At 47.0% G+C, this 26,021-nt stretch overlaps 1 long non-coding RNA gene across 1 annotated transcript in view; it reads left to right on the top strand.

Moving 5' to 3' along the window:
- The first annotated feature begins 14,514 nt into the window (after positions 1–14,514).
- LOC116556152 overlaps positions 14,515–26,021 on the top strand; it is a 24,930-nt gene continuing 13,423 nt past the window's right edge. The window contains exon 1 of the long non-coding RNA XR_004270868.1: positions 14,515–14,762. This is a non-coding gene — a long non-coding RNA (uncharacterized LOC116556152). The remainder of the gene's footprint in view (positions 14,763–26,021) is intronic.

The following is a 26,021-nucleotide window of genomic DNA, read 5'->3' as shown; positions in this document are numbered from 1 at the left end:
GTTAGCACAAATCCCACAGGTTAAGGGACTTAGTCCCACAAGACTGCCTCACTTTAGATACCAACTACAAGTCCTGAGTGTCCTCAAGCCACCCACACTTCTGCCTGCCCAGCTATACAGTTGGGGATTCCTCTGCACCCCCATTTTGGGTTTGATAACTCAATAGAATGACTCAGAGAACTCACTAGAAGCATTATATTTACAATTACCATTTTATTGTAAATGATATCAATGAACAGCCAGATGAAGATGCACATACAGCAAGGTCTGGAAGAGTCCCAAGCACAAAAGCTTCTGTCCCGGTGGAATCAGGGTGTGCCTCCCTTCTAGCATGCCAATATTAATATGTTTATCAACCAGGAAGTTCTCCAAGCCCTGTTGTTCAGAGTTTCTATTGAGGTTTCATTATGTAGGCATGATTGATTTAATCATTGGCCATGTGACTGGAATCCATCTCCATCTTTTCCTGGAGGTGGAAGGGAGAGAGGAAGGGCTGAAAATTCCAACTCTTTAGTCCTTTGGTTGGCTTTCCTGAGAACCAGACTGTTCTGAAACTGTCTAGGGGATCTGCTGTGAGTCATCTCATTAGCATAAACGCAGGTGTGGCTGAAAAGGGCTCATTATGAATAACAAAAGACATTCCCATCATTCAGGAGCTTCTGAGGGTTTTTGAAACTCTGTGCCAGGAACCTGGGACAAAGAGTAATATATTATTTTTTACTTTATTCCACTTTCTTACTCACAGAGAAGAAGGGAGAGAATGGGGGAGGGTCCTGAGTGCTTCGTGACTTCATTGTGGGAGGAGGCGCTGGAACGCCTCCATGAGTGGTTGAAGGAAGGTATGAGGAAAACAGTATCACAGATCATTTTTACTTAACTGGAGGTCTGTCTTACAGAAGGGGGAAACCTCTGCCAGGAGGAATTTGGACCAGTGGGTGAAAGCAATGGGAAACCAGTTTTCAGCAGGAGCTGATGGGGTGGGTTGCCTTGAGAAGTAATAAGCTCCTAGGAGATATTTTAACAGAGCCGAATGCAAGTTCCATGTGAGCGGCAACTCAGTCAGATTTGACCCCTGCTGTGTGCCTGGGGCCTGGATATTACCTGGCAAAGAGTAGATCCTTACTAAATACTTGGTAAATATTTCTCGAATGCCCATTTGTCAAGGAGAAGGGAAGTTAGTTTAAATACATGAAAGCATAGGTCCAGCTATAAGTCTTTAGTATACAGCCATTGTGCTGGCTTTTGAGGCAAAAAACAAAAACAAAAACAGAAAACTCTTCTTAAGCTCACCACAGTAAGGGCTACAAGTGGAGAGATAGACATTTATGTCTAGAGTAGTTTAATAACAAATCAGTTTCAGTTAAAGATGGCAAGTTGAACCCATCCATTATACTCCCCAAAACCCATGGAAATAACAGTAAAAGGATTTTATTAAAAGGCATAAGCCCATCAGTTCAAAGGTAGAATACAGATGGAGACTGTTAAAACACGCACTCTGAATGAAGAGACGCCCCCCACAAACAGGCTTTGTGTGAGCAACATGGTGTGAGCACCCTGGTGTGGGTGGGCTGAGTCTGAAAAGAGAGTCAATGAAAGGCGGTGGAGTAGGAGTTGGTTTTATAGGTTTGGGGTAGGCAGTGGGAAGTTACAGAGGTTACAGTTTAGGGTGGTTTTTGCAGGCTGGGAGAGGGTCGTAGGTTCTGGAGTCGTGAGGTTGACCAAGGTTGGTTACAAAGTCCAATTGCCTTGTCAGTTGAGGCAGGAATAAGGAACAATAGAAGAATGTCTCAAGTTAATTAGGCACTGCAGGTGTTGGTCATTCTTCTCTTTTGTGGTTTTCCAGTTACTTCAGACTCTCTATTTCCAGGAACTCCTCCAGAGGTGTACGTGCAGATCACAGAGGTTACCATGCTGTCCATGGTGCAGTCAGCCAAAAAGACCTTACAGAGACGTCTAGGTAAAGATGGCGAATTGAATGCACATAATTCATTTTGTTCTTTTTGAAAACCCTAAAGTGACAATAAAGGAACTTTTTGAAAATCAGAAACCCACAAAGATAGAGATGAGATAGAAATTTGGCAGGACTTGTTTTACAAGATACATGTCACAAGGACACTGCTGATAAAACAAGATGTGGCAAAGAAGCCAGTCAAAACCTGCCAAAACCAAGATGGCAACAAAATTGACCTCTGATTGTCCTCACTGCTCCATTATATGCTAATTATAATGCATTAGCATGCCAAAGGCACTCTCACCAGTGCCATGGCAGTATACAAATGCCATCTCAATGTCCAGAAGTTACCTTATATGGTCTGAAAGGAGGAACCCTCAATTCTGGGAAATCTCTGCCCCTTTCCTGGAAAACTTATGAATAATCAACCTCATATTTAGCATATAATCAAGAAATAACCATAAATATAGCCAGCCAACAGCCCACAAAGGCTGCTATACCTATGTAATAATCATGTTTTAGTCGTTTACTTTCTTTCTTTTTTTTGAGATGGAGTCTCCCTCTGTCGCCCAGACTGGAGTTCAGTGGCACAATCTTGGCTCACTACAGCCTCTGTCTCCTGGGTTCAAGCGATTCTCCTGCCTCAGCTTCCCAAGTAGCTGGGATTATAGGTACGTGCCACCACGTCTAGCTGATTTTTGTATTTTTAGTAGAGATGGAGTTTCTCTGTGTTAGCCAGGCTGGTCTGGAATTCCTGACCTCAGGTATCCACCCTTCTTAGCCTCCCAAAGTGCTGGGATTACAAGTATGAGCCACTGTGCCCCGCCTGTTCCTTTACTTTCTTAATAAACTTCCTTTCACTTTATTCTGCTTGCTCTTGAATTCCTTCCTGTGCTTGAATTTCTTCCTGCACAAAGCCAAGAACCCACGTGGCCTCCTGGGCTGAGCCCCAATTTGGGGTTTGCCCTGTGCCAGAAATAATGGGAGAGAAGACAACAACAGCACAAGTTTGGAAACTGTAAAGCAATGAATGAGTAAACTGAGCAGACTGGGAAAAGCTGAAGCCTGAACTGAAAGAGGGGCAGGCTAAAAAGCCAATTCCCACCCTTCTCCCCAAACTCTGCCAGAGTCTCAGACACTGGTGACGCTACTGTTGCTGGAAGTAGAGTGAGGAAGGGAGCTAAAATAATGAGACCTTGGGCTGGATGTGGTGGCTAATGCCTGTAATCCTAGCACTTTAGGATGCCAAGGCGGGTGGATCACTTGAGGTCAGGAGTTTGAGACCAGCCTGGCCAACATGGTGAAACTCTGTCTCTACTAAAAATACAAACATTAGTCAGGCATGATGTTGGGCACCTGTAATCTCAGTTACTGAGGAGGCTGAGGCAGGAGAATCGCTTGAACCTAGGAGGCGGAGGTTACAGTGGATGGAGATTGCACCACTGCACTCTAGCCTGGATGACAGAGCAAGACTCCATCTCAAATAAATAAAAATAAATTAAATAAAATAAGGAGACCTGGCTAAAAATCAAGAAGTTTGATTATTAGGTCACTTCCCCAAATCTGTGTACGTATATGTCTTAGTTTGTTTTCTGTTGCTATAAAAGAATACCAGACCAGGCCTGGTGACTCATGTCTGTAATCCTAGCACTTTGGGAGTCTGAGGCAGGTGGATCACTTGAAGTCAGGAGTTCGAGACCAGCCTGGCCAACATGGTGAAACTCTGTCTCTACTAACATTACAAAAATTAGCCAAGTGTGGTGGCAGGTGCCTATAATCCCAGCTATTTGGGAGGCTGAGGCAGAAGAATCACTTGAACCCAGGAAGCAGAGGTGGCAGTGAGCCAAGATTGCACCACTGCACTGCAGCCTGAGACTCTGTCTCAAAAACAAACAAACAAGCAAAACCAGAGACTGGGTAATTTATAAAGAAAATAAATTTATTTCTTACAACCCTGGAGGCTGGAAAGTCCAAAAACATGGTGCCATCATCTGTTCAGTTTCTGTGAGGGCCTTCTTGCTATGTCATAATATGGTGGAGGGCATTACATGGCAAGAGGGCAGGAGCATGCATGTCAGCTCAGGTTTCTCTTCTCTGAGGGGACTGGTGGCTTTATAAGAAGAAGGATTCCCACCCTGATGACCTTACTTCATCCTAATAATCTCCCAAAGGCCCCACCTCCAATCAGCATATAAATGTGAAGATTGTTTCCAACACATGAAACTTGGGCAACACATTTAAACCATAGCAGTGGCTGGGCACAATGGCTCATGCCTGTAATCTCAGCACTTTAGGAGGCTAAATCTCAGCCTTGAGGTGGTTCCCCCATGCTGTTCTCGTGATAGTAAGTGAATTCTCATGAGATCTGATGGTTTTATAAGTGTCAGGTTTTATAAGAGGCAGGAAAATCACTTGAGGCCAAGAGTTTGAGACTAACCTGGGCAACATAGTGTAACCCTTCTCTATTTTTTTTTTTTTTTTTTGAGATGGAGTCTCACTCTGTTGCCCAGGCTGGAGTGCAGTGGCACGACCTCAGCTCACTGCAATCTCCACCTCCCGAGTTCAAGCAATGCTCCTGCCTCAGCCTCCTGAGTAGCTGGGATTACAGGCACCCACCACCACGCCTGGCTAATTTTTGTATTTTTAGTAGAGAAAGGTTTTCACCATCTTGGCCAGGCTGGTCTTGAACTTCTGACCTCATGCTCCACCTGCCTGGGCCTCCCAAAGTGCTGGGATTACAGGTGTGAGCCACTGCACCTGGCAGTGTGACCCTTCTCTACAAAAAATTAAAAAATTAGCTGGGTGTGGTGATGTACACTTGCAGTCCTAGCTACCTGGAAGACTGAGATGGGAGGATCCCTTGAGCCCAGGAGAAGGCGGTTACAGTGAACTGTGATCACACTACTGCACTCCAGCCTGGGTAAAGAGCAAGACTCTGTCTCAAAAAGAAGAAAAAAAGTAAACTATAGCAGTGGATAATTGCTCTTTCTCCATGCTGGCAGAAAACTGAGGTTTTCTGCCATTTCTTGGAAATGGTAAAACGGGATCTCTGGATTGGGGGATACCAGGCTGAGGATGAAGATACCACGTTGAAAAAAGGGAGAGAGATGAAACTGTTGGAAAAAAAAAAAACTTCTGCTCTACCAGCTTGGGTCTGTATAGTTGGGGCCCTGCAAATGAATGGACGTTAGACAGACTAACAGGAGAAAAGACAGATGTGCAGGAGCAGTTAGTAGTGAGTGCCTTGCTGGACAGCCAGAGTGAAAGGTTTATACAAGGTTAAAAAAATAAGGGCTTAGGGCTTCAAAGATGGGAGGTTCTGATGAAGTTTCTTTCCGTCATTTTCTTGGAATGTCGCAGTGTCCAAGGTCAGTTGACCTCCCTGGAGGGTGGGAGGGGGGCAGGGTCGTGGCTGCTGACTCACACAAAGCCGTGCTTTAGTCAGATAAGGAACATATGGATCATATCTCTCTCTGTGTCTGCTTTTGGGTTTTTGGTGCCTTCAAAATGAACTTATGCATATAAGAGTGTGAGACCTCCATATCCCTTTCCTGAGAATGCTGGCAGTCTCGCCTTTACCTTTTAAGCCAAAGACTGGAAGAGTGTTTTTCTGGGGAATCTGGTTAGCTCAAGAGGAAAGATTTAAAGATACAGACATCAGAGGTTCCCCAACTACAAAGCCATTCACCCTACAGGGATCTCATGGTTAGACAGGTCCCACACCCACTAGGTGCTTCTAATTAACACTCAGTTCCCAGCTCTCACATAGAAGCTAACAATGAGGGAAAGTCACCAACGTGAAAGGCACCAAAACAAACAAGACATAAGCAACTGAACAGTGTTAAGTGCAATGTAGGAAGAAGAAAACTTACGAAGAACAATTATTAATACCCTTAGAGAGATAAGCGATGATAATTGCATGAAATAAGAAATAGGGCCAGGCGAAGTGGCTTGCACCTGTAATCCCTGCACTTTGGGAGGCTAAGGCTGGCAGATCATGAGGTCAGGAGTTTAAGACCAGCCTGACCAACATGGTGAAACCCCATCTCTACTAAAGACACAAAAAGTTAGCCAGGCGTGATGGCAGGTGCCTGTAATCCCAGCTACTTGGGAGACTGAGGCAGGAGAATTGCCTGAACCCGGAAGGTGGAGGTTGCAGTGAGTCAAGATTGCGCCATCGCACTCCAGCTTGGGCGACAGAGCGAGACTCCATCTCAAAAAAGAAAAAAAAGAAAAAAGAAATAAATGCTATATAAAATAATAAAGAAGAGCTCTTAGAAATTAAAAATATAGTAGGAGAAATTGAAAATTTCAATAGAAGCATTAGAGGATTAAGTTTAAATGTGGGGGCCAAAGCCATCAGATCTCTGGAGTTTTGCAGAAAATGTAATGTGCAGAAGGTGAGGATGGATAGCTATGTAGAAATACAATCGGAGGAAAGAGGGTCTGACCTAGTGCCGATAGACTGAGTGGGGAAGCCCAGCAGGGTTGTCTGTCCAGATTCTTCTTGGCCTCTCTGAGAACGCATTCCTTCCATTGGGTGTGCATCAGGACCCTCTCTGGATTAGGGGGTGTCGCAACCTACAATCAAACAAGGTAGGTCAGATAATTTCTTTATGGCCAGTTTTTACACAGAAAGGCAAAGGGAAAATGAGAGTAATAGTTTTAGGTTTCATGGCTGGCTTTGGGGAAAAGGGATTCTTGTTTCTGTGGCTGGCCTTGAGGGAGAACTGGACTGAGAGACAGATGGCAGGAGAAGATCGTAGAAAAACTTTTGCTTCTGAGGCTGCTGCTGACGCCTTCATTTTGGGGTATTGTTGAGCTCAAACAAGCCTCTCAGAAAGTAGAATGATACAGTTTGACTGTGTCCCCACCCAAATCTCATCTTGAATTGTAGTTCCTATAATCCCCATGTGTCATGGGAGGGACCTGGTAGGAAGTGATTGGATCCTTGGGGCAGTTTCCCCTATGCTGTTCTTATGATAGTGAATGAGTTCTCGCGAGATCTGGTTTTATAAATGTCTGGCATTTCCCTTGCTGGCACTTCTCTCTCCTGCCATCTTGTGAAGCAGGTACTTGCTTCTCCTTCACCTTCCACCATGATTGTAAGATTCCTGAGGCCTCCCCAGTCATGCTGAACTGTGAGTCAATTAAACCTCTTTCCTTTAGAAATTACCCAGTCTCAGGCAGTTTGTTTGTTTGTTTATTTATTTTGAGACAGAGTCTCACTCTGTTACCCAGACTGGAGTGCAATGGTGCGATCTCAGCTCACTGCAACCTCCGCCTCTTGAGTTCAAGTGATTCTTCTGCCTCAGCCTCGTGAGCAGCTGTGATTACTGGTGCACGCCACCATGCCCAGCTAATTTTTATATTTTTAGTAGAGACGTGGTTTTGCCATGTTGGCTAGGCTGGTCTTGAACTCCTGGACTCACACTTGAGGGCTCCCAAAGTGCTGTGATTACAGGTGTGAGCCACTGTACCCAGCCCTTGGGCAGTTCTTAATAGCGGTATGAGAACGGACTAATACACGGAACAAAGAAGACAAAGAGATAGAAAATAGAAAAGATAAGAAAATTAGTGGAGCAGTCCAGAAAGTCCTCTATATGAAGGAAAGAAAACCCAAACAGAGGAGGGGAGGTTGTAAACTAATTCAAGAAAAGTCCCAGACCAGAAGAACATGAGTTTTCAGACTAAAAATACCTTCCAAGTGTCCAACATGGTGAAAAAATAGCGCACACCAAGGTGCAACATCATGAAGAGAAGAATCTACAAGGTTCCTGAGAAAGAGGAGGAAAAAGCCATCACTTATAAAGGATCTAGTATCAGAATGGCATCTTTACCGTCACAATCATGTAAATACTGATCTAACAAAAATTGCAATATACATAAGTCATCAGGTTAGAGAGGAGGAGTGTGCGTGTGATGGCAGGAGGGGAAAGACAGCCAAATCTTCGTGCTCGATAATGGAAAGTCAATAGATAATGCCAAAAATGAAATAACAAAGACATAGCAACATAAGCACATTTTAAAGAGATTTGGAGGTAAATATCGAAAGAATCAGCTAAAAGCATTGAAATAGTTGCCTCTAAGGAGTGGTTGCCTCTGCCTGGATGGGTGAGGGGTCGGAAAGCAAGGGATTACAGGTGGTTTGTTTTTTAATTTCAAACCCAGTAGAATTAGGTAACTCTTTAAACCTTGTGGATGTATAACATTCATAAAATAAAAAAGTAGAACTAAAAAAATGCCGGGCACATGTTTTTTGTTGTATTATATGTATTTGTATGTCTGTCATTTTTCATAATAAAAATGTTTTAAAGAAAAAAGAATCCCAGGTCTGATGATAACGTCAGAGGAGAGAGAGATTCTGTGGGCTGGAGAAGACTTCGTGAGTGGGGCTTTCTTTAGCTGAGTGGTGAGCTGGGATGGGAGTTAAATGGGCAGCGGGAGGCAGGGGGGCCTTCTGGGATGAGGAGGTGGCAGGGAGCAAGGGCTCAGGGAGGCTCTGATGTCGGTGTGTTAGTATGTCTTTTGCTTTGATTGGGTAAAATGCCCCCCCCACCCCGTGCCGTACTCTGCTCACAGTGAAAGATGAGGTGGATTTTGGCAGAGATGGCCAGGCAGAGGGATCTGAACTTCCCTTTGAAGGCTGGCTGTTGCCCCTGAAGGATGTATGCAGAGAGAGGATGGCAGAGGGACAGGGGCTAAGCACCCCCAGGTGGAGGGCAGGAGAGGCAGGGGAAGAGTCAGGCAGGGAGACAAGAAGAGGGAGTGGCTGGTACAGATGGCGAGGAAGGACAGAGTTTAAGGAGATGTCAGGACAAAAACAGCTGCAAATGAGATGTACTAGGCTCATGCCCCAGGCCGAGCACTGCTCTCAGCTCCTCATCTCATTTGGACCTGATGACAACTCTGGGAAATAGGTGAGGGATGAATGAGGAAACAGGAACTAAGCCCTTTCCAAGGCCACTCATCACTGCGTGGTGGAGCCAGGATTTGAATCCCAGCATCTGACTCAGAGACCTGGAATCTCAACTCTGCCATGTTGCAGGCCACAGGCCTGCCAGCCTAGAGGGGTGGTTTCAAAAATTAAAACATCTTTTTTATGTTAAAAAGGTAGATTTTTAAACCATTTACCAAAAATAGTGACACTCATTATAATAAATAAAAGTAAACTGGCCAGGCGCAGTGGCTCACGCCTGTAATCCCAGCATTTTGGGAGGCCGAGGCAGGTGGATCATGAGGTCAGGAGTTCAAGACCAGTCTGACCAAGATGGTGAGACTCCCCCGTCTCTACTAAAAATACAAAAATTATCTGGGTGTGGTGGTGGGCGCCTGTAATCCCAGCTGCTCAGGAGGGTAAGGCAGGGGAATCACTTGAACCTGGGAGGCATAGGTTGCAGCAGTGAGCTGAGATCGTGCCACTGCACTCCAGCCTGGTAACAGAGTAAGACTAAGACTCTCTCTCTCAAAAAAAAAAAAAAAGTAAACCACTACTAAAAGCCAATGAGACTTCCTCCTTTAGCCCCTGTACCCCCAAACATTGGTGCACTCACCCCACTAAGGTTAGGGATGGGACTGCCTGGGAACCCAGATCAGGGGACAAGTTTGGGACCTGGGTGGATTTCATAAAGCACAAAGCCCTTGGAGTGGTGTGTGAATGTTTGTGTATCTGTAGACACAAACAGTGTGACTGTGGGGAGCAGCCATCAGCGTGGGGGCCCCTCAAAAGTTAAAAAGCGACTGATGCTGCCTTGTGTCCTGCCTGTGCGGAGAGGGGAGTATGTGTGAGAGAGTGTGTGTATCAATGTGCATACATGCACATATTTGTGAGTTTCATTGTTTGACTATGTGTGTGGGTCTTGTTTGTAATGATGAATTGTGTGTCTGTGAGCAGACAGTTGTGTATGTGCCTATAAACCAATGTCTGCGTGTGTGTGTGTTAGGTATGTGAGTGTGTAAGTGAAAGTGTAATTATGTCAACGGTGATGAATTGTGTATCTGGGGACCTGAATATTTGTTCATGGGAGTGCCTGTGTATTCACGTGTGTGCACATGTGCATGTGAACAGAACTGTGGGGTGCATGTTCTGTGATTATGAGTCATGTGTAAGAGGGCAGATGTACATACATGTGGCAGTTATGTGATGTTGTCTGTGGATGGAGTGTGAGGTGTATGTGGTTATGAATCCTGTGTCTGGGGCAGGTTGATTTGGGGGGTGTGTGTGTGTGTGTATGTGTGTGTGTGTGTAGTGGTGCCTGGGCATGAGAGTGCATGGGTGCAGGTCTATATATAGCATGTATGTGCCTGTGTGTGTGTGTGTGTGCCCTGTGTGTGCTGGGAAAAGACATCAGAAGTCCTTGCCATTCCCCCATTCCAGCCCCTCAGGCTTCAGAGCCTGCTCCCATTTGGGTCTAGAGCAGCATGCTCCAGAGAGATGTGAGCATCCTTTCAGTGGCCTGGGGAGCAGTGACAAGGAAATGTGCTTGTTTATACCTGAAAACCTTAATAAATCATCAAATTTATGTGTGTGTTGCAGGGAGCAATGGGAACAGGCAGCATTCAACTTGCAAGACATGCAGATGTTTGACTCAATGTGAAAGTTTATTTGTAAGCCCAGAGAGTGAATCGTGCTGGAGACGAGACTCCCAGGCCCTGGAGAAATCCGAGAACCTTTCCTTTTTCACCCCTCTCTCCTTTGCACGCCTTTTAACAGAGCCTTGGAATAACATTAATTTATCTAATGCGTGCACGCCATAAGTTACTTTTTTAATTATTATGATCAAAATATTGCTTAAAATTGACGCCAGCTGCATGTGTTTCTGTCAGAGATCATAATTGCAATTGTAAATTGGGGAGCAGTTTGGCGCCAGGAGCCTCCCTGAGTAACGGCCCCAATACTGTTACCGAGAGGTGGATAAAAATAAAACTGCAGATCACACGGCAAAAATATACCAGCGTGAGTTAAAAGGACAATTAGTGGTGCAGAAAGGGAAGTGGGACTCTTGTCTGTTCTGTGGCACACGGGGCAAGGACTGGCCTGGAAGCTGGCCTCAGATTGCGCTAGGGCTGGGCAGTGGGTTGGCTCCTAGGGAAGGACCCAAGCAGGCCTCTGCACCTCAGTTTCTCCTTCTGTAAAATGGAGATAATGGAAACACCCAGTGGCTCCAACCAGGTGATGCATGTGAAAGTTTCCTAGAAACCCACAAGCTCCCTATCTAAGTAAAGGGATTCCTCAAGGGCTAGGGAAATGATGCTTTCTTCACCTTCCCCATCAGGAATGGTTTAGGCTGACTTTGACTTTCAAAGAAAACTGCAGATTTAGGACCAAAAGTCTCCTTAGAGTGCAATGGTTAGGAGCAGAGGCTGGAGGTGGGAGCCTGGGCCCTGCTCCCTCCCACCAAGTTTAGAGGCTGCCCGTGTATGACCTCTGCCCAGTAGGCACAAGGGTTTTCTTTAGTCTCTGCCCTCCCAAGCTTTCTTTCCAGCCATCATATTGGATGATATGTGGGAGTTGTCCTCGTGTCTGTCTGTGGTTGCAGAGTTCCCTGAAGCTGGCGGGGGCCTGGAGGCAGGACCAAGGGACATCACTTTGTTTAGAGCCTATCACTCTCGCCCTTCCACTATTCTTGCTCTGCCAGCCATGGGCTGTTCGACTAGTGACGGATGCCGCCCTGCAGGGAGAGGGCAGGAGAGGAGCTCAGCCCCTGCGCTTTCTCCAGGCTCTGTTCCCCAGCCTGAGCCAGTCCTGCCATACCCACAGCCACCTCCAGCCTCCCGGGCTGCCAATGTACCACCCGCCTGTCTTCCCGTCGCTCAGGGTGACTCCATAATGACTATAATCATGGTGTTCCGGAGAGGCGAGGGAGGGACAGCGAGAGCTTCCCTAGACAGCCTGTCCATTAGTGGGGCAGCGGCCTGTCACAGCTGTCCGGAGAGAGATGAGCCCTGACCAGGCCAGAGAGGCCTGGGGAGGGGAGACCAAGAACCCCTGTCTTCTCCATCCCTTCTTCCCCTTCCCCGCTCCCTGGCCTTCTGCTTAGGAACTCTGCTCTAATTAGAAATGATTTGACAACTTTAGGCCAGGCTCTGTAATTAAAAATAAAGAAGAAGACAGGCAGCATTGTTTCCTAACACGATGCCTTTAATTGGTGGAGTTAATTTTAACGGGGCCTAGCTCAGTGCCTTGGAGGAGGGGATTCCAGAACTGGGGCTCTTGCTGGCATCCCCTGGAAGTCTTGCCCAGCCCATTTACCTCATCAGCCAGGGCTCCTCAGGCAGGGGGCAGGGTCTTCATTTATTTTTATCTCTGGTGCCTGGCACACAGAAAGCAGAAGCAGGGGCCTGTGGTGAGGAAGATCCAAAGCATCTGGAGCTTCTGCCAGTCAGGAGGATTGCCTGAGGCCAGGAGTTCGAGACCAGCCTGTGCAACATAGTGAGACCGCCCCCCACGGCTCTACAAAAAACTACAAAACTTAGCTAAGAATGGTGGTGAGGACTTGTAGCCTCAATCTTCCCTCTTCAGCTTCCTGAGTGGCTGAAAGTGTCTCCCACCCCTTTCAGCCACTCAGGAGGCTGAAGGATTGCTTGAGCTCAGGAGATCCAGGCATGGTGCCACTGCACTCCAGCCTGGGCAACAGGGCAAGACTCTGTCCCCCACTCCCAAAATAAATAATTTAAAAAATAAAAATTAAAAAAAGCCACATTGGGATTGTGAATTGCAAAGAATAGAGAGAAAGCCTTCCAGGCTGGCTCAAGTGACAAGGGAGACATTGCAAGGGCAAGGAAGAGCTGCTGTAGATACCCCAAGGCAGGAAGGGAACAACAGCTGATCCACACAGGGTGGATCCCATGTCAGGGAGGGATACCCCTCCCTCTACCGCTGAGACTTCCATAATTGAGTCTATGAAATAAACTGACAGGAGGCAAATTAGCAGGAGAAAAGGTAGACACGATTATTATGTGCACAGGAGCAACACGTGAAGGAAAAGTGAATACCCCAAACCCAGCGAGATCTAGAAGCTGAGATGCTTTCTTCACAGGGGAGAGAGAAGGGGGAACGCGGGCAAGTTGGGGGAGCGTATATGGGATTTGGAAAGAATGGGCCCTTGGAAGAATGAGTGACAGTCTGACAAAGTCTGCCTGAGTGGGTGCCCCCCAGATCCCCAGTTTCCTCTCTTTCTCCTGTGATAGGAGCCAGTCTTCTCTGTTTGATAGATTCCTAGGGAGTTGGCTAGTTGACAGTTGGCTTCTTATTGGAGGACATCTTTAGGCAGATGCAGGAAGTTCAGAGAGCTCCCCTGCCCACATTTGCTGTACCCCAAGTGCTCTCAGTTTGAGGTAATCAGTATACCAGAGCTGAATATTTTGGGGTGACATTTCCTGAGCATTTTTTTTTTTTTTCCAGAAACTAGGGAAGCCAGGAACCCAACCTGCTTTCTCCATCTCTCAAGGCCTCCTCAGTAGCCAAGACTTCTCTCTCTCTGGGGTCTCCCACCTTTTTGGGGACCAGCCTCCCCAAAGATAAGAGACTGTTTTTCTCTTTTAACTTCAGCTCATGCTGAAATTAAATCCTTTCTTTAGTTCTTTTAGCACTGCCAAAGACAGGCTGGTATTTTCAAATATAACTGTATCTTTTAAAAGCTAGAAAATAGAAATAGAAAATACAAATAGCAGAAACAGTTTTCCAAAGGGCAGATTCTGAGTGCTAGGAATCCTGGTAGAAGTAGAAACTCCATTTTCTAAGTTCCAGGCTATGCAATAACATTTCTCTAACCTTCCAAGAGCTGGGACAATTCTATCCCTGTCCCCATGAGATAGATGCCTCAGGTGGAATCTACAGAAGCAGAATTGTTCCCAGTCTTTTTGAGGAACCCCTCTGTTAAGAAAGCGTGGCTCAGTAAATATGTGGTATCCTATTTTCCACCAAGTGAAACAGTTTAGCAGGATATTTTATTTCTGCCTGGGAGGAACAAGAAAGACCCCCCAAAGACGTACCCTTCTGTAAATTAAACCTCTTGGAGTTAAGCCTTCCCTCATCCCCATTACCCAAGCCTCATCCCTAAATCTTGCCAGTTTCATAAGAAGCTGAATAGTGTTTTTGAAATAGTAAACCTACCTGTTCCTATTGCCTGGTCGCCCCGCACCCACTGCGTCAATGACATCGATGCCTCTGGGGAGGGCGGCTACACGCTAGAACAAAGAAGTCAATTGAGTTGCTGAGTGGATTTTTTTTTTAACTTGAGGCAGATGCAGATACAATAGTCTATGGGCAAAGCGATTTTGATTTGCAAGAGCTAGAGCTTAAGAGAGAAAGTTTAGCTCTAAATTCCAAGAAGGCTTAGTTTAAACTCAGGACTGATCATTGAATTTCTGAAAGTTAACCATAAGGTGTCTGGGGATGCAGTAGATGTTTAAATGTTGATTGAATCAATCTTTCTCCATGTACAAAAATCCATCTATGTGATTCAACTTTTATTCTCATGCAATGCTTTAATGAGTAGCAGTAGTTAACATTGTAATTACCTGATGCTAGGTACTGTGCTAAGGGTCAGATAACTCATTTAATATTCTCAACAACCTCATAGAAATGTAGCACGATTATCCCCATGCTCAGATGAGCTCGTGTTGATTGCCTGCTACCCAGCTATAACAATGCCTCTCTGTCATTCAATCAATTCTCTCACTTCTGTTTCCATTGCACCTTCTCCATCCAGGTTCTTGTGCTTACTCTTCTCTCTTCTGGGAAGGTTCATTGACACCTTGTCTCTTTGGAGGAATCAGACCCCCCTTGTTCTGAGGCTTCCAGAGACAGGTAATCATATCCTTCTCCATGCCACAGCTAAACTTGTGCACATACAGGTTTTATTTTTGCACTTTACATACAGAAATTTACTGTAATTATTTGTGTAGGTTGGTCTCATTTGAGAGTAGTGGGGTTTTCTCTGTATCTTTAGAATCTAGCAAATGCTTGGCACATAGTAGGGACCAATGACTAATAAATAAGTGACTAAATGATGGATGAATGGGAAAAAAGAGTTAACCACAGAGCAGAGACCTGAGGGTAGTTGCCCCTCCACGCAGGTAAAACTTCCTGGGAAATAGGGAAGCCCAAGGAGAGAGGTGGAACCATCATTTAGAAGGAGCCGTTGGGTCTCTACTTTCTACTTTGAGGTCAGAACCCCTGGGGGTGATAGAGACCACAGGTGCATCTGCTAAGCCCTAGGCAGTTTATGCCCTGCTTCTCTCAGGAACTCTCAGAATATCCTGATCCAGCAGGGAAAAGCCTTGCAGAGCGGAAGGTGCCTTTAGGCAGTTCGAGGGCCTGAGATCCTTGGTCTGGTCCTTCCCACAACTCCCTTCAGGTTCCCGGCATGCAGCTGATACCAAGGAAATCTAGAGTGGCCTTCAGTCTGAGAGATGAGGACTCGGGGGACAAGTCAGGGCTAGCAGGAGGGGAGCAGCCCAGCAATCAAGATAAATAATATTTTAATGCAATACTTAAAAAAAAAATTGGCGACTGGGCATGGTGGCTCATGCCTGTAATCCCAGCACTTTGGGAGGCTGAGGCAGGAAGATCATGAGGTCAGGAGTTCAAGACCAGCGCCTGGACAAGATGGTGAAACCCCGTCTCTACTAAAAATACAAAAATTAGCTGGGCTTGGTGGCAGGCGCCTGTAATATCAGCTACTTGGGAGGCTGAGGCAGAGAATTGCTCGAACCTGGGTGGCAGAGGTTGCAGTGAGCTGAAATCATGCCACTGCACTCCAGCCGGGGTGACAGAGTGAGACTCTATCAAAATAACAACAACAACAACAAAAAAAAATTGGCAAAATATGGCTCATGGGTTGGCTGCCTAGTTTTATTTTTAATTATTTAATTAATTTTTTTGAGACAAGGTCTCACTGTGTTGCCTAGGCTGGTTTCAAACTCAAGCAATCCTCTGCCTCAGCCTCCTGAATAGCTGAGACTACAGGCCTGTGCCACAGTGCCCAGCTGTTGCCTGTTGTGTGTGTGTGTGTGTTTTGAGATGGAGTCTCACTTTGTCGCCCAGGCTAGAATGCAGTGGTGCCATCTTGGCTCACTGCGACCTCTGCCTCTCGGGTTCAAGTGATTCTCCTGCCTCAGACTCCCAAGTAGCTGGGACTACAGGTGCCCGCCACCATGCCTGGCTAATTTTTTTGTTTTTTAGTAGAGATAGGGTTTCCCCATATTGGCCAGGCTGGTCTTGAACTCCTGACCTTGTGATCTGCCCACCTCCCAAAGTGCTGGGATTACAGATGTTATTTGTCTTTTAATTGCTGAGTTATAAGAGTTCTTTATGTATTCTGTGTACAAGTAAGTTATGAATGGCTTCCTTTTGTGTAGAGGATGAATTTCAGTCCCTTCAGCTGTCCTGCAAGGCTCTTCCAGATCGAGCCTGATTTCCTTTACTGAGGGCTCTATCTCCTGCTACTCCCTTCCTTTTACTGATAATGCTTTTTCACGTCCCTGTCCAGAAAATGCTCTCTCTCACGCTGGCCTTTTGTAGATGCCATTCCAAAAACAGTATTGTTCCTTCTTGCCTGGCTAAAATCCACCCACCCTCCACTTAAGGTTCCTTTCTGTGGGCTAAAAAGATGGTGCAGGCCGGGCATGCATGGTGGCTCATGCTTAGAATCCCAGCACTTTGGGAGGCTGAGGCAGGAAGATCACTTGAGCCCAGGAGTTTGGAGAGACCAGCCTGGGCAACATAGTGAGACTCTCCAAAAAAGCAAAAAAAAAAAAACCCCAAAATTAAATCAATATTAAATATATATAAAACAGATGGTGCAGGAGGCAAGCTCCATGCCTGAGAGTTGGTCTATGTTCAGGGCCAGCTACTGAGGGCACGTGTGGATTCTGGCCCTGTGACACTGACAGTGAGGTGCTGGAAAGTGATTGCAACACCCTCCACGAGACCAAAGAGGGCCAGTGAATCCCTTGGAGTCAGAGGAGATTTTAAAGGTCATTTGGCCCACCCTCCTGCCCCAGAGGTTGGAGCATTTCTGCATCATCCCCATGTAGCCTGTCCTGTCTCTGGATTCCATCCGGGACAGCTAAACCACTGCTCTGGGGATATGCAACATGACCTTTAGGGAAGGGGAATGGTGTGTTTACCTGCAGGCAGGCAGCCCTGGGCTTCAATCCTGGCTCCGCCCTCAGCCATGGAATCTAGGGCAGGTCTCCTAAGTTAGTTTTTCAGTCTGCAGACAGGTAGTAAAACCTGCCTTGTGGGGCTGTTATTTGGCACTGGGCAGGCACTCAGCAGTGTTGGTTTCCTTTCCCTCCTATTAGAAAGCTTGGCCTCAGATTGAGCTTAAATCTGTTTTCCTGTGAATTCCACACATTGGTCATGGAGCCACAGGGGGCACGTCTCTCTCATCCCACTGTCTGTTTCGTGTTTGGAGTTTGTCCCCTTAAAAGCGTCTCTTGAGGTCAGGCGCGGTGGCTCATGCCTGTAATCCCAGCACTTTGGGAGGTTGAGGCAGGTGGATCACAAGGTCAGGAGTTTGAGACCAGCCTGGCCAATATGGTGAAACCCTCTCTACTAAAAATACAAAAATTAGCCAGGCATGGTGATGGGCACCTGTAGTCCCAGTTACTCGGGAGACTGAGGCAGGAGAATTGCTTCAACCCAGGAAGCGGAGGTTGCAGTGAGCCGAGATCATGCCACTGCACTCCAGCCTGGGAGACAGAGCGAGACTCCATCTCAAAAAAAAAAAAAAAAGCCTCTCTCTGCAAACTCAGCATCTTCACCTCCCTTAGCCGCTCAGCCCCAGTCACCCATGCTGAAGTGAGCCTCACCCAGAGTCCTTGAGAGGCAAATCCATTCCACAGACAATGGCTGTATTATTGATAACGGTTAGGCTTTGTATCCCCACCAGGTATCATCTTGAATCGTAATCCCTATAATCCCCATAATCTCTTATGTGACAAAGGGGAGACAAGGTGAAGGTAATTGAATCATGGGGGTGGTTCCCCCACACTGTTTTCACAATAGTGAGTTCTCATGAGATCTGATGGTTTTATGAATGTTTCGTAGTTCCTCCTGCATTCCTTCTCCCTCCTGCCACCTTGTAAAGAAGGTGCATTGCTTCCCCTTCTCCTTCCACCATGATTGTAAGTTTCCTGAGGCCTCCCCAGCCATGCTGAACTGTGAGTCAATTAAACCTCTTTTCTTTATGAACTACCCAGTCTCAGGCAGTTCTTTATAGCAGTGTGAAAACGGACTAATACTATTGACCATGACATTAGGTCACTTCTGTCAGGATAGGAGCCGTTTCTGATTCACTACATCAGGTACAGCCATTTGCACTTGCTAAGTATGTAATAAATATGTGTTGACTGAGCCTGCCTCCCTTGGTCAGAGGGAGTACTCTTGCCCCAAGTGTTCTCTCCCTTCCTCAGCTACAACTTGAGGCCAGGGAGTGAGGCAGGCAGTGTATTGTAAGACCTTAAATTAATATACTCTTTCAACATTTACCAAGCACCAAGTTAGGGGGTCCGATAAGAACTCTTATGAGTTTTCTAGGGCTGCAGTAACAAATTACCATAAACAGCATGGCTTAAAGCAACAGACATTTCTTCTTTTGCAGCTCTGAAGGCTGGAAGCCCAGAATCAAGGTGACAGCAGAGTCATGCTCCCTCTGAGGTTCAAGAAAAGAATCATCACACACCTCTTTTCTAGCTTCTGATGGCTTCTGGCAGTTGCTAGCATGCCTTGGCTTGCAGAGCCTCACTCCAATCTGTCTCTGTCTTCACACGGCATTCTCCCTTGTGTGCCCCTGGGTCCACATTTCCCTCTTCTTAAAAGAATGCCAATTGTTTGGAGTGAGGTCCACTCTAATCCAGTATGAACTCATCTAAACCTGATCATATCTGCAAAGACCCTATTTCCAAATTAAAGTCACATTCCCAGGTTCTAGATGTTCATGCATTTTGGGGAGACACCTGTCAACAGTATGGAAAACAATGCTTGCTGTCAAGAAGCCCATAGTCTGGTGGAAGGGCGTGTTAACATAGAAGAGCGATGTGGTGATTGACAGAGGCATGCTGGAGCAGAGAAAGAGAGCATGTGTACTGGGAAGACACCTGAACCAGTCTCTGAAGGGATAGGAGCTGGTCAGAAGAAGGGTGTGAGTAAAGGTGGGAGAAATGACCTGGGGGATCCAGAGAACTACCAGGAGCTGGTGAGGCTGGAGCCCAAAGAAGGGATCAGGGAGTGATGAAAACAGGGCTGGGAGGTGAGCAGGGGGCAGTTGTGACACATCTTGGACACCACAGATCTTTATCTTACAGAGAGCCAATCAGAAGCCAAAGAAATACTTTACACACAAAAAAGATAAAGCCAGATGTATCTAGAAAGCTGACTCTGGCATCCATGTGAGATGGGTTAAAAGGTGAGACTGGAGGCCAGTTAACTAGTTAGATGCTGTTGCTAGTGCAGGCTAGAGATGCGAGGCTGTCAGCGGCTGATGGGGGTCTTGGCCAGTTTGTGCCCACTGTTATTCCAGAGATAAACACCATGGAACTGCATCACAAACACCATTCTGCAGGTAGAACTTGACCTGCATAAGAGGAAGGCAGAGAAAGACATCAGAAATTGTTTTCTAAGAGCAAATGTTGGCTTTTCAGGGGATCTGAAGTCAAGGTTGAATTTTCCAATGAGCTAGCTGGACTCTTCTTGGCATTTAGACATCCCAGGGTTTGCTTTCCATTGATTTTCTAGTGGGAGCCTCCTTCACATGCCTGATCTTCCTCTTACACTCTTAGCCCCCTGTCAGGTGCAGTTTCTGGAGAGGTCTTAAAGTTTTCAATGGTGCCCAGCTAGCTGGTGAAGGAGCCCTGAGGTCTAGGGAGCCTGGGGATGGCCCTTTCTTATAAGACTGTGTCATGCGCCCTCTTTCCTGGGCTAAAATCTTCCATGGGCCAATGCCAATGATAGTGGCAAGGGAGTCCATGCACTGTAGGGTCCTCCCTCCCAGCCCACCTTTGCCCTTGCTGTGGCTGTTCTGAGTCAGAGGCCCCCTCCATTTAGGACATTGTAATGCAGCCTTCTTTCTCCACTGCATACAACAGAGATACTCCACAGGCAGTTGTAAGGGTGAGTCGGGGCGTCAGTATCACTGTGGGTGGAGTTGATTGGCAGTTGAAAGGCTTCAGGGCCAAGCTGTGGGACCACCCACTGTCTGATGGAAGTGGGTGATGAAAGAGGCATGCTAAAGTGCAGCCCCGGAAAGATGGGATTGGGGGTGGATGGGGGAGTGGACATCCCAGCGGCATCCCAGACAACGGTTTTCATTGATTCGTTCTACAGGGAAAAATTGTGAGACTTTGAAATGGACCAAAAAGATGATTGGGTGTCTTGCCTAGCATACCCTTCTGGGATTTTTTTCAGGCTTTCATGGTCTTTGAGCTATTTTATAGCCCTGGAAGTTACAGAAAACTGGTAATAAAACAAAGAGGAAAGGATGTGTGAGGCCACAGCAAAAGGACACACAAGCCAGGAAGTGAGCCCCCTCTAGACACCTGAACCCTGATCTTGGACTTCCAGCCTCCAGAACTGTGAGAAATAGATTTCCACTGTTTAAGCCACCAGCCTACAGTGTTTTCTTATGGCAGTCGGAGCAGACTGCAAGAGCTATATTTGAGGTTCTTTGATTTTTTTTTGAACCAATGGTAATATCTTACTGGTTCCCCCATGAACTAATGAACTAAATACAATTTTTGACATAGGTTGATTATTTGTATAAGAGTCACGATTTTATCCTTAAGAAAAATTTATTCTTTGACCATTCAATCATTCAGCAGAATGTTTGTTGATGCCGTCCCTGGCCCTGGCACTGTGCTGATGGCTGAAAACACAAAGATGAGTTCAACACAGTCCTTGTCCTCAAAGAGCTGCTTGTGTGGTGCAGAGGCGGACAGAGGCACACCAGTGAGCATCAGAGTGGCGGTGCTAAGGCTGCAGTGGGAGGAGGTCGCTTTTGGCAGGGATTTGTGGCTGCGCTGGGTTTTTCTTCCTGGGAAAACGTGAGTTTTGGAGTCAGACAGGCCTAGCTCTAAGTCCTAAATTCACCACTTCAAAGCTTTGTGGCTTCAGATACATTCATTTTCTTATCTGTGAAGTAAGAATAGTATTTTCATTTTAAGGGTTTATGAGAAATAAATGAGGCATTGTGCACAAAGAGCTTAGTACAGTAGTACAGTGCCTGGCATATACTAAATGCTCAGCAAATGCTAGTCTCAGCCTTCTGGGCTATGATTTCAGAAGTGCAAGGAAGGCCCACAATTCTTTCCTCTCCCTGCTAGGAGACATCTAACATTCCTTTGGGAGAGGAAAACCCTTTCATTACACAGCTAGCAAAGCACTCCCAGTGTAAACAGCTTGGGACAGGAAGTGTAGTAACTGCAACACGGGTTAACATGTAATTTGCTGATGCCAGGCTTCCGCTTACAGAAAGTTTTCATAAGCATAACTCCTTGCCTGTGAGTGCCTCTGAAAACACTTTCACGTCTTTGACCTCATGTAATCCCCCCAGCGCCTATCTGGGGAGGGATCATCTTCGCTCATTTTACCGAGGAGGGCTTTGAGCCGTGAAATAAATAGTCCTTTCCAGGTTACCCAGGTGTGATCCAGGAGCCGAGCCTCAGACCTTGGTCTCCAGACTCAAACAATACACACTTTCCTCCTTGGAGAGAAGGAAGAGGGGAGAGGAGTCACTTTAGAAGAGAACTTGGAGAACCAGAGCTCCGAGAAGCTGAGGCAGCCCTGGGTGGAGGAAGCGGAGCCTCCCAGGGTGTGGGTTAAGGATCTGCTCTCTATAAGCTGTGGAATTCTTACCATGTTGGGCCTCCATTTCTTCTTTTCTAAAATAGAGGTAGTCATTCTTGTCTCATGGGGCTGCTGTGGGCATACAGAGGATAACACAAGCCGTGTCTAGCGCAATGCTAGATGGAAGGCTTCAAGTCACACAAGGGCAGGGACAAATCTGACTTGCTCCCCATTGCATCCCCAGCGATCGGTAAAGCTCCAGGAGGAGCATGTGGCAGGAGTATTCAGTAAAGGAATGGGTCAGTGAGGGGCATGGGCTCAGTGCATGGCCACTGTTGTAGTCATCATGTAGGGACAGGATCACTGGTGGAAGTCACCAAGCCAGGGACGTGGAAGAGAGGCTGGTGGAGCTGGGTCTGTTTGCAGACATCTTTCAGTGGCTGTGGGGAGGGCAAGCTCAAGGAAGAATTCAGTTTCTTTGGGTATGAGGGCTTTGGGACACCTCCTCTGAATCGAGCAGCCAGGAGCTGGGATACTCCACACCCAGGCCAGGGGACAGGGTGACTTCAGGTAGAAGTTGCAGGCACACAGGTAAGCCCCAGAGAGCACAGGAAGAGAGAAACCCAGGTCCATGCTAAACCAGTAAGGGCAGCCCATGTGGGTGGTCCAAGGAGCAGACAGACAGCCTGCAGGAGGTGCACAGAGAGCTTCCCTGCGGCCCCTGTGCTGGGGCAGGGGGCATGGGTGGCCCAGAAGGACCCAGGCTGCCACTGCATTTCCTGGGAACTGCTTCCCCAGCCCCAGCTGTTCCTTCCACTAGGAGCCATTTCCACTCCTACTCTGACCCTCCTGGGACTGTGGCTCGTGGCCAGGCCCTGACCTCCTCATGGATTTCTATCGATTCAGATGTTTTTGACAGAGCGTGTCTTTAGGAGAGGCTGGTGGGTCAGTCTGCTCCTGAGCCGCAATCTCTGTCTGCCTCCATCTGAATCTTCACCTCTGCCTTCTACCTCCCCTCTCCCCCTACAGCCACTGGCTCAACTCTCCTGCTTAAAACAAAACAAACTAAACCCTCTCTCCCTTGGCCCCAGTGTCTCTTCAGATCGTGTCTTATTTTTTCTCCCCCAGCTCCTATCTTGAGAGGATTAGCGCTCCTTGCTGTCGGATGTTCTCCTCTCTCATTCAGTTTTTTTTTCTAACAAATGGTTTTCCAGGTGTTTTTCCTCTGAGTGGCACCATCAGGTGTCTACAAAGTCACCAAGTCCCCTCTCCAATCAACCCCCTTACCACTTCTAAACCCAACTGCTGTTCTCCCAATGTTTCTGCCTTCCACGGCATTTGGCCATGTGGGCCGCTGCCTGCTTGAAAGTCCAGCCTCAGGGTCCCAGCCGGAGCCCTGCTGTGCCTGTGGTCTTGGCCTTGGCCTTGGCTTTGGGCTTGGCTGGCTTCTTGCTTTCCTTTGCAGGCCGCCCTCCCCCTTTGCTGCGGTGCTCCTTGAGTGGATCCCCGTCCTTGCCTCCTCCCTCCACGAGTTCTCCCTGCGTGAGCTCATCCTCCCCGTAGCTTTAATTACCATCTGTAGACTGCCGGCCGCTCCAGTGTGGGCTTGTCTCAGGAGCAACAGCTGAGCAGCTTAAGAGCATCCCCATCCCCACATGTGCGAACTTGAGCACTTCTGAATGCCCGGTCCCCGCCTGCCCGCCTGGCCACTGTCTCAGTGAGCATCACTCCCGCTGCCGATCAGAAACCTGGACGTTATTCCTGGCTCCTCCTTCTCTGTCAGCCCACACGCTCAGTCCTTCTGTTTGATTTGACCTAACTACCCCTTAGGTTTTCCTCCTAATTTGCTTTCCAGTCCACCCACTTATCTCCTGCCCGCCTTGGAGATGGCTTCCTCCCAGGCTCCCTGCCTCAGTTGCCCTGGCTCACTCCTATAGGCTCAGCAGGTCTCGGGCTCTGCCTCATGCCTTGGATTTCTCTTTCTGGCTGTTCCCTCCCACCAAGCTTTCTTCAAGACTTACCTCTTTGAAGGTGTGTGTCACAGTGAAGAGGGATAGTCTGGAGCCCACAGACCTATTTCAAATCCGGATGTTGCCACTTAGCGGCTTTGTGACCTCAGCTTCAGCAAACCTCTTACCTGCTCAATGCCTCAGTCTCCTCTTATGTAAATGGTGATCCCTGCGTCATGAAATTGCTATGAGTCAAGTGTGTGTTTCTAGTTGCCTTTGTATTCTAGAGAAAGGCATGCAATACCGCCAGGGAGACGGGGATCTTTGTTCTGAAAAACGACCCACTGAGTGTGTCAGATAAAGCTCTCTACCCGCCAGAGTGAAAGTGGGAAGAGAGGGCCAAAGAGTGGGGCTGAACTGCTCCAAAGATAAAAGCCATTTCAGCAGGAAGCGGTGAGAACCAGGAAATGGGGGAGTAGGGTAGGGATGAGGGGGACCAGCCACAGAATTGGAGGGCAGAGGCTGAAGACCGAATCCAGGAGATATGACTGGTTCAGGAGAAACTGGCAAGAGCAAGAGGTCTGATTTTTAAATTTCAAGTTGCTCAGTAGGCTTCAAGAAGGTCCTACCTACTGCCCAGTTACTCCCAACTTCTAGTAAGATTATCTTACAAGTTCTGCCATAGGTTAGTAACATTTTGGGGGGGAAATTCAGGACAAGTGACAGATCTCACTTGTCACTTCTTCCAGGAAGCTTTCTTGGACTCTCCCTGTCTCCCAAGTCTGGTTTAGGTATCTCCTCTTCTGTAGATCAACAAGAAGACAATCCATTCCCCTACCCCCCCCAAAAAATTGCATGAACTCAATAACTGAGTAAGAACAGGATTGAGAGAGAAGAGGAAATCAGAATGAGAAGGAATCATGAAAATGCCAGGTCTTGGCAATTCTCAGGAATCTTGGAGACTGTATGGCGTGGAACAATTTTTATCTGAAAAGGGAAGAGTGACTCCCAAAGCTTTAAAGGGACACCAAGAGATCATCTGTGTTATTGAGAATTAAATGAGATGATATACTCAGGGTTCTTAGCACCAGGCCCAACACATAGGAAACTCAGATATTTTGGAGCTTCTTTTTTTTTTTAAACAAACATTATTATGTCCTATTTTATAGATAGCAAGGATATAACAGTCTCATCAGAGACTATAGGAACAGGGGAGCTTATCTCTTCTTAACTTCCCTTGGCACCCAGGCCCCCTAATGGGGACACAGCAGCTGGTGACATTGGCCAAGCAAGGAAAATGTGCACATATCTGGAAATGTCCACTTTTATTGTTATTGTCAGCTCCTATTATTATTTTTAATAGGACAGGGTCTAGGTATGTTGCTCAGGCTGGTCTCGGACTCCTGGACTTAAAGCAATCCTCCCGCCTCAGCCTCCCAGAGTGCTGGGATTACAGTCTAAGCCGCAGACTGTAATCTGTAAACAATAGCACCTGGCCTTATTATTTTTAACAGCACTGTTCTTTCTCAGTGCCCCAGAGTGCCTCTGCCTGTCCCCACTCATCTGCTGTTGTGTGTGGATCTTGGATTACTACTTTTCTACTTAGATGTAAGAAATCTGGCTGCTTTTCACATGTGATTTAAGGAAATAGAATTATTTTTTGGTTCCATCATGTGTCCCTCCTTCCTTCCTCCAATTTCACTGCAAGCTCTGAGTTGAAAATCAAGCGGCCAGTTCTCCCTCGGTCCCTTGTGCTTTACGGACAGGAGCAGCTACCCGGATGCCTGTTGCTGTGGGTGTTAATTTCATTCCTGGATGGGTCCAGAGAGCCCACATCTGGGCAGGAGGCTGGGCTCAGCCCTGAAGCCCCTGCTCTGTCTTTGCCTGTGTCTTCACTCAAGTCTCTTGGGACAGCCTGAGCTGCCGAGATGTGGTGGTGGAGAGGAGACGGAGATGGGGTCTTTGAGATAGAGAAGGATGAGCGTGTTAAACTAAGGGGTGGCCACAGGGTGTGGGGTTGTATTTAATTAGTCACAAAGCCCTCTCATGAGATCTTCAGGCATGGCCCCTTGTTGAGGAAATGTGTATGCATGTGAACTACACGGAAAGGGGCCTCAGGGTTGTCACATCCAACTCTGACCCATTGAAGGAATCTCCTTTTATGCCTCTGATAGGCTTTATTCAGTCTTTACTTGAATGCTTCTAATAATGGAGAGTTCACTAACTTTAGAGCAGGAAATTTGGTTACCTAATCTCTCTCTTTTTTTTTTTTTTTTTTTTTTGAGTTTCACTGTTGTTGCCCAGGCTGGAGTGCAATGGCACAATCTCA

The sequence above is a fragment of the Sapajus apella genome, unplaced genomic scaffold (assembly GCF_009761245.1).
Source record: "Sapajus apella isolate SASKATOON/1434 unplaced genomic scaffold, GSC_monkey_1.0 scaffold16, whole genome shotgun sequence".
In the NCBI taxonomy this organism is placed as follows: Eukaryota; Metazoa; Chordata; class Mammalia; order Primates; family Cebidae; genus Sapajus; species Sapajus apella.
The sequence above is the reverse complement of the archived record's forward strand: the minus strand, read 5'-3'. Positions and strand labels throughout refer to the sequence as shown.